Raw genomic sequence first — 8,712 nt, forward strand, 5'->3', positions numbered from 1 at the left:
GAGAGGGTCCTGTTGTTAGTGAAGCCCCAGGTGTTTGCGACAGAGGCCTGAGAGTGACGCGCAGTAGACAATGTGGGTGTCCGGTCTCAGCGTTGCCCTGGGGTCAGGGGGCAGGGAGGTTCCTACGTAAACCAGGGAGGATGAAAAATGAATGAGTGACACGGAGGGGGAAAAGCTAAGAAGGGGAATGGGGAAATGTGAGTAGGGACGTGGAAATCCAAGTTGAGGGGACACTGGGGTCCTCGGGGCTCAGAAACATGGTGAGAGGCTGGGGCTGGACGGAGAATGACACACAGTCTTTGAGGGACTTTGGAGACACACCCCAATCAATCAGCAAATGCGTTTTGAGCGGAGCGAGCAGGGACTGTAAGATCGAGAGCCAGCCCCTGTGGATTGGGCCACCTTGGCTTCCCTTCCAGGCCGGACCCACTGAGCTCAAGCGATTACTGGATCCTCAGGGATGGGCCGAAGTGACACATAGGAGATCGAGCTGACTCACAACAAGCCATCCCGAATGTCTAGCCTCTGCCCAGGGTCCCGGCTTCCATGCCCAGCACCCCGGCTTCTGTGCCCAGTGCCCCTGCTTCCGTGCCCAGCACCCTGGCTTCTATGCCCAGGGTCCCAGCTTCTGTGCCCAGGATTCCGGCTTCCATGCCCAGGGCCCCTGCTTCCATGCCCAGCGCCCCTGCTTCCGTGCCCAGCGCCCCTGCTTCCGTGCCCAGCGCCCCGGCTTCTGTGCCCAGCACCCCGGCTTCTGTGCCCAGCACCTCAGCTTCCAGAACCAAAAGCAGTAGTGACCACGGATAGCTGATGCTGGTGGAAGGGGAAGCTCTCCCTCCTCCTCCTCTTTCCCACCAGAGCCTGCTGACTGTTAACAGGTGCAAATGTGGGTCAGCACAATCTCCATTCCCTTTACCTCACTCCATTATCAGCCCAGTAATTACCTTTATTAAAACGCCTGCCTCGAATATGGATATTGAGAAAAACACAAATTAATGTGCATTTCTAAATGCCGTGAATTTTCACCAAATTGAGTTATTCTCTGTATTCACCACATTTTCTCTCAGGTTGTCTCTTTTTTTTTTTTTTTTTTGAACTGGATGGAAATAGTCTCGTATCCTTTTTTTGAGCACCAGAATTATAAGGAGCTTTACTATTACGAGCTTTGTAAAGTGAGCAGTTTAATAAACTGTTCCCTGATCGGTCCGTCGGTCGGTCAATAAGCATGGATTAAGCACTTACTGTGTGCTAGAGCTGCTTCCTCAGAAGTAAAGCTCTGCCCTCTCTCCTCTGCCCACCAACAACATTTGGACTTCATCCAACCTACACAAGACATTTTTATTCCTTTCAAGAGTTTTGCTTGGAGCAAGTGAATTTCTGCTGATAAAAACAACTTCTTTCTCTAATGGCCCGTAGTCAATAAGGGTGGATCCCAATCTCAATCTCTCTTCTGCCCTAAAACATTCAGTTCTATGAACTGATGTCAATTTTTAGAAATGTAAATGCACTCCCCTTTCTGTTTATGTCAAAGGCTAACCAGATCTGAGCTCCCCAAGCCTCTTGGAGTGTCTTTGGAGGCACGCCCCAATCAATTTGAGCAGCAGAGACTGTAGGATGGCGAGCCAGCCCCTGTGGATTGGGCCACCTTGGCTTCCCTTCCAGGCCAGGCCCACGGCTCAGGGCTGTTCCCGAGAGGATTCCTGCTCTGGGGGGAACTGGGATAGATGACTTCAGGGATCCTTTCCAGCTCTGAGCTTCCATGGTCCCGTGATCTCTGGACGATAAAATAAACAATCCCAGCCCACGAGCCCATTCCGATGTCACGGAGGAAGCAAACGGTTGTTCTGAAGAGAGGGTCTGCCCCGTGGGACTTGCTGCTGAGAGGAGCAGCCCCTGAGTTTGGAATCAAAGACCCATGTGACCTTCCTTTAAGCTCTTGTAGGGCTCAGTTTATTCATCTGCTCAATGGGGATGCTAACTCACAGCCCCCATTAGATTCCTTTCTAAGCCATATCGCTCAGGCTGTAGGGACTTTGGAGAGCACCAAGGCCTTTTCTGAGGAGGGAGCCGAGGTCCTGCCCAAGATCACCAGGCCAGGCTCTCCCACTGCAGTCGCCTGCATAGTCGGTCGATGAAGCTAAAAGCCAGTTCCTTTGAAGCCCTGTGGTGGGCCTTGTCCTGCCCGCCCAGCTGGTCTCGTGGGAACCAGATGAGACTGGCTCCTAATGAGCCCGAGGGCATAGAATGATTTCCCCCGAAGGAGGGACACAGTGTGGGTCCCCAATCTGACAAACTGACTCCCAACTCTATGGCTGTTTCCAGAGACGAGACATTGGGGAACATTCCTTGGGGCATTTGGGGGTAGGATGAGTTCTGAGGAGCTCTCCTTCCAAAGTGCAGCTTGATGTGGCTCATCCAGGTCCCAACTGGCACCACTACCTCATCCAATGACCCTTCCAGCCCCGGACCCAGCACTCCCTTCGCTGTTCCTCTGAGTTGCCTCCACTGAGAGGAAATTCCCTGCCTCCTGAAGCAGCCCATCCCATTGCTGGATACCTCGAAGTGTCCGCTTGCTCTGCCTCCAAATCTCAGGAGAAAATCATCTGAAAAATACAGAAAGAGAGGGGGACTATGGGTAAGGAACTTGAATCAGACCCCGGTGATATATCAGTAAGCCTTTCTAAACCACTTCCGATGCTCCCCTTTTGTTCTTTATTATAAAGAATGACTCTCAGCCCAGGGAAGGAGAGAAAGATTTGTAGATGCATGCAAAGTAGAAAGAAAAGCTATCAATAAAGCTTGAAACGAAAACGTGTGCAAAATATTGATATGTCCACAGCTTTCCCTGACTCCCCCTCCTTCACACCTGCACTTCTCAAAGGAGAGCGAGCCGTGAGTGCTCCCAACGGCGCCCCAGAAGCCGGTTTGAAAGAGCCTCCCAAGGTCTCATGGGTCATGAGCAATGCCCTCGGGCTTTGATCACTGGCCTCCTGACTCCTACACCAACATCCCCTGGAGAAGACCAGAATTCTAATCCTGCCTCCGAAACTTCCTAGCTGGATGCTTCAGTTTCCTCCTATGTAGAATGAGAATAAAAATAGGACCCGTTTCCCAGAGCTGTCGTGAGGCTCAAATGTTATAAATGGCTATAGAAATGCTAGATACCAGTATTATTACTGGTGCCCCCCCCAAAGCCAACAAGTCCTGGGGATGATGACAAGCTATCTGACACCAGTCCCGAGCCCCTCTGCTCAGCTCTAGAACCCGAGAAATTAAATGTGACGACTTGAAGGAATCTTTGCTTTATGAACCTTTAGAACAGGAGGGGCCTGGAGGATCAGAAAGATCCTTAACAAAGGGAGGAAGAGGGAATGTTACTTGACCATATATTGGTGGCTCTTTTCCCCCACGAGTCTCTAGATTTGAGGGTTCTCGACCTCTTTTGAGAGGCTTGGACCCCTTGGGGAGTGAGCCCCTCCCAGGGGCAGGTTTGTCGGTGCAGGAAATTAAGCCCACAGGATTCCATAAGAAAGCAAGCACTTGGAAATGCAGTTTTCCTTTATTTTGAATTTATACAGTGTCACCTAGTGTGAGGACATCTGCAAGAGCTAATGAGCTATGGTTTGGAGGGGCCATGGGCCCACGAAATATCTTTTATGCAGCATCATTTGGGGGGCAATGTCCCAGAGGTAGGGGATCCTCCATGCTGCACAGAGATGAGGAAACCAAGGCTGAGACTCTTGGTCACCCCATTGGTAAGTATCAGCGCTGGAATGGTAAGCCAGGCTTCTCCCTCCAGATCTGGTCACCTTCCATTATTACTATAGCTCTGAGAGACAGGGACAGTGGGAACTTGGAAGGTGGAAAGTGGAGCCAACTTTGTCTCTTGGTTCATGAGTGAAAGTAGCTAAAGTAGCCTGGGATCACCAAGAAGCAAAGGGGGGAAGAGCCCCAGCAATGAGAGCTGCCCCGAAGCAGGAGGGGCTACCACAGGGCAGCAAGCACAGGCCAGATGAGCATTTGCAGGGAAGATGACAATGGAGATTTCTTCGGAGTGTGATTTGGGGCTGGAGGGTCATGGAGCGTCCGCTCGGCTCTAGAAGGGTAGCGGTTCTAAGCTGGACCCCCTCCCCCCAGCTTGGCGATTTCTCATTTCTTCTTATGCTCAGAACTGGCTAAAAATACCTTGCAGATTGTGATCTCCCAAACAGCCATTCTAGAGAAGGCAGTGGCACTTGACAACACAATTTGTAACGGGGCAGGGCCGTCAAGGGCACGGTTAACATGGGCAAAGAATGGCTAAATTGCTAGGAAAAGCACCGGGAAAAACTATTAAAGAGCAATGCCAGCAAATGGAGCCGCGCACACACACACACGCACACGCACACACACACACACACGCACACGCACACACACGCACACGCACACACACGCACACGCACACACACGCACACACACGCACACGCACACACACACGCACGCACACACACACGCACACACACACACACACGCACACACACACACACACACACACACGCGCACACACACACACACACACACGCACACGCACACACACACGCACACACACACACGCACACACACACGCACACGCACACACACGCACACGCACACACACGCACACACACACGCACACACACACACGCACACACACACATACACACGCACACGCACACACACGCACACGCACACACACGCACACACACACATCAGTAATGAGAAGGAAAAAAAGCAAAGTGTCTGATTTCCCTCCTTCCACCTCCTCCTCCATCTTCTCCTCTTCCCCCACCAACTCCATCCCGCCCCCACCAGCCCAAAGCACTCCAAAGAGTTCGGAACAGAGCAGGAACTGGGAATGAGCTCCTGAGAAGTGTCGGAGGGGACTGCGCGTGCCTTTTACATCCTGCTCCCCGAGGAAGGACGCAATGTTCCAGGTGTCTGGAAAAGCAGGAGACGAGAGTCCGAGAAGCACAGCGCCTTTCAGTCAGTGGATGGAGGAAGGCTGCCGCAGCCAGAGAGCCCCAGAAACAGGGAAAAACACGGCCCGACCGGACGGCAGAGTCGGCCCTGAGGTCCTCGGCAAGTCCACCATCTGCCTGGTCTAGTGCCCAGGGACACCGTGGGCCCGGCCTCTCACGGCCTGGTCGGCCATCGCTGCACGTCTGGGGAGCGTACACCCGCTTTGGCGTTCTCCTCAGCCAGACATTCGTGGGTCAGGATGGAAGGGCTTTCTTGAGAAAAGACTTTTCGAGACCATTTTCGGATCAGCCATTGCTTTTAGTCCTCAGTGTGTGTGTGTGTGACCCTGGCCACCTGCTGCATTAGAAGCACTTATTAATCGCCTGCTGTTGTTCCAGGCACTGTGCTGGGTACCGGACTGATACCCAGGCTTCTCCAGCTGTACTATTTGGATTTCAGCCCTATGATTTCCGTGATTGTTTTCTTCTCAAATTTCCATTCCCAAGTCACAAACTCAGCCCCGGGGTCTCCCCTGACCTCTGGCCTCCAGGTGCCTCTGGGACATCTCCAGCTTAAATTCCAGAGAAATCCCCCCCTCCCTGTCACCTGCCTATTACTGTCAAGAACAGCCCCTCCTCCTCGTCACCAGGCTCACCCCTCAGGGCTCACCTCAACTCCTCACTCGTAGCCCCTTTATGCCCAACAGTTCCACCTTCGTGCCCCCTCTGTGCTCTGGCCCAGTGGAGGGGCGCTGCCTCCGCCCCTCCCAGCTGCAGCGGGATCTTCCCCAAGGGCAGAGCTGGCCAGGTCGCCAGCTGAGAGCCCAGTGGTTCTCATCCCCTCCAGGACCAAAGGGAAAGTGCCCATCCCAGCCCTGCCAGCCTTCTTGTGCCTTGTTCCTCCTCGGATCCCCCAGATCCAGGCTTTTCTTCAGGCCCAACGCCAGGCATCTCCACCAGCTGCCCCTCCTTGCCTGAAAACCTCTCCCTCCCCATCGCGGGCCCCCCTAGCCTCAAGTGCCAGCCAAGACCCCGCCTTCTCCAGGAAGCCTTCCCTGACTCCTCCTAATTCTGTCGCCTTCTCTCTGCGGCTGCCGAGCTCCAGTTTATCTCACACACACACTCACATGTGGGCTCCTTGAACACCTGGCACTCAGTAGGAGCCTAATAAGTGCTCGCCTGGCCCGTGCCTGGCTCAGAGCCCTGTGGCCGAGCGTTTTCTCCCGACAGATGAGGAACCAGTATTTGGGGAGGGGGGGGGGTGATTTATCCATGACGGCTCAGGAGAGAGGGGGCAGGGGGGCTGAGAACCCAGGGCTCTCACAGTTGGTGGAGATGCCCCCCAGCCCTTCTCCCTTCAGCTCCATGAATCCACAGCAGATGGGTCAGGTCTGGGGCAAACCTCATTTTTTGAAAGTACCCACTGTGTGTCAAAAGATGAAAACACAATCCAAAACTCAGCGCTACCTTCCTTCCCCATCCCCAGTGCTCCCACTTAACAGACCAGAAAACCGAGGCTCAGAGAGAACTGATTTAACCACAGTCAGAGCTCAAACCCGAACACGCCCCCCCCATCCAAAGTCATGGGTCAGATTCTCTCATGGACTAATGAGGAAACGGCCCGGAACAGTTAAATGAGCAGCCGAAGGCCCTGGGCCCATCTCCCCGGCCCGACCGCGGGGGCACCCTCTCTGCCAGTAGGAGGGCACTTAAGGGGCCGCTAGGGGGCGCCAGAGTGTCGCTCTTGGAGACTCCTTCCTGAGTTCAAATCCCACCTTATGCCCGGCCCAGCTGTGTGACCCTGGGGGAGTCCCTTGCCTTGCCTGCCTCAGTTTCCCTCGTCTGTAAAATGAGCCGGAGAAGGAAATGGCGAGAAAACGCCAAGTGGGGTCACAGTGAGTCGGACGGGATTGAAAGTGTTTTAATTCAGCCGAGATCACCTTTATGGCCCTCAGAACCATGGGCCCGCTGGGGGGACGGAGAGGATGGGCACGCTGGGAGGGCCCGTCTGGAGCCCGGCCTCGGGGCCCAGTGCTCTCCCCTGGCTCGCTGCCCACAGCACCCCGGCCCCTCCCCCACCCCTCCCCAAGCCCCCTCCCCATGTGGGCAGACACCAGACCGAGGAGCCTCAGCGACCTCGTCCTCCCTTGTTAAATATGAGGCCCTTCCTGCGCGGCGGCGGGCATCGGACCCTGGCTGTGGCGGCGGGCATCGGACCCTGGCTGTGGCGGCGGGCATCGGACCCTGGCTGTGGCGGCGGGCATCGGACCCTGGCTGTGGCGGCGGGCATCGGACCCTGGCTGAGGCGGCGGGCATGGGACCCTGGCTGTGGCGGCGGGCATCGGACCCTGGCTGTGGCGGCGGGCATCGGACCCTGGCTGAGGCGGCGGGCATGGGACCCTGGCTGTGGCGGCGGGCATCGGACCCTGGCTGAGGCGGCGGGCATCGGACCCTGGCTGAGGCGGCGGGCATGGGACCCTGGCTGAGGCGGCGGGCATCGGACCCTGGCTGTGGCGGCGGGCATCGGACCCTGGCTGTGGCGGCGGGCATGGGACCCTGGCTGTGGCGGCGGCCGGCGGGGAGGAGGCTGGGAGAGGAGAGCCCCCCTGCCCCGGGGCCAGGCTCCCTGAGCACTCTGCCCTCCCCCTCTCCCTCTCCCTCTCCGGCTGGGTCCCCTCCCCGTTCTATGGCCCAGGGAGCTGAGACCTAGGCCGGTAAGGAAGCCCCGGGTCTCAGCCTGAGGGAACCGTGGGGGCCATGCAGGGCCGGAGGGACCTAACCCGGCTCCGGGTCCTGAGAGGCGACTTGTGCGGGGCGCCGCCCTCCCGGGGCCCGGACTTGTGCATCCCTCCTCGGCTCCACACAAGATCCAAGGGCTCTCGGAAGACAGAGCACGTTCCTTGTCCAGAAGGACATTTGGGGGGTGGGGGAGCCAAGCTGAAACAGCTGCTATATTTAACCAAAAATACATTCCGTTGCCATGGCAACCCTGTCCTAAAATTAGAAACGCCATATACCGTAGAGTCAGAGCCACAAAAAGAGCCACCGCGAGCGCTTTCATCAACTCTGAAAATGGGACCGGTCTTTTTTCTCTCCCCTCTTGCGGAATATTATCAGACAAATCCCTCAGCCGGGGGAAATCTCGCGATTCCGTCCCCGCGCCGGGGCCTGCTGGGGGGGAGCCCGCGAGCCCGCCCCGCGGGCGATGGCGGCCGAGGCTGGGGGGGAGGCTCCCGGTCATTCCGGGAGGAGCCATGTTGGAAGGCTCTGCCGTCCCCACGTGGAATGACCAAGATGCGAGGGGAGGAGGCCGGCTGTCTCCCGGCCAATCATCACCAAGCATCTATTAAGTGACAGCTGTTTGCTGGGCCCCCCCGCGGTGAGCTGAGGACACAGAGGTCCCTGACCTCCGGGAGGCCCCATTCTACCTGGAGATGCCTACAAGCAAACCCACCAAAGACCGCTGGGGGCGCTGTGTGCTGGGAAGCACCGGCAAGGACCTGGAGGAGCCGCGCTGGAGGCAGAAGGGAGGAGGGTGCGAATGGCCCTGGGAGGAGGGTGCGAATGGCCCCGAGGGGCGCAGGCCGCGGGCCAGAGGGGCTGGATCGGGAGCGCAGGAGAAGGGAAGGCGGGCGGGCGGAGAGCCGGCCCCTCCGTGCCCACATCTCCGGCCCCGCGGCCCTGCCTGGTTCTGTTTATGGAGTTTCCCCATGTGTGCCCATAACTCACATATTTA

At 56.8% G+C, this 8,712-nt stretch overlaps 1 long non-coding RNA gene across 1 annotated transcript; it reads right to left on the reverse strand.

Moving 5' to 3' along the window:
* Positions 1–1,319: 1,319 nt before the first annotated feature.
* LOC141541477 (uncharacterized) lies at positions 1,320–8,258 on the reverse strand. The gene is made up of 2 exons (XR_012481818.1): positions 7,994–8,258; positions 1,320–2,603 (listed from the first exon to the last, which is right to left on the reverse strand). It is a non-coding gene; the product is annotated as an uncharacterized LOC141541477 (long non-coding RNA).
* Between the last annotated feature and the right edge of the window lie 454 nt (positions 8,259–8,712).

This window comes from Sminthopsis crassicaudata, chromosome 4, assembly GCF_048593235.1.
Source record: "Sminthopsis crassicaudata isolate SCR6 chromosome 4, ASM4859323v1, whole genome shotgun sequence".
NCBI lineage: Eukaryota > Metazoa > Chordata > Mammalia > Dasyuromorphia > Dasyuridae > Sminthopsis > Sminthopsis crassicaudata.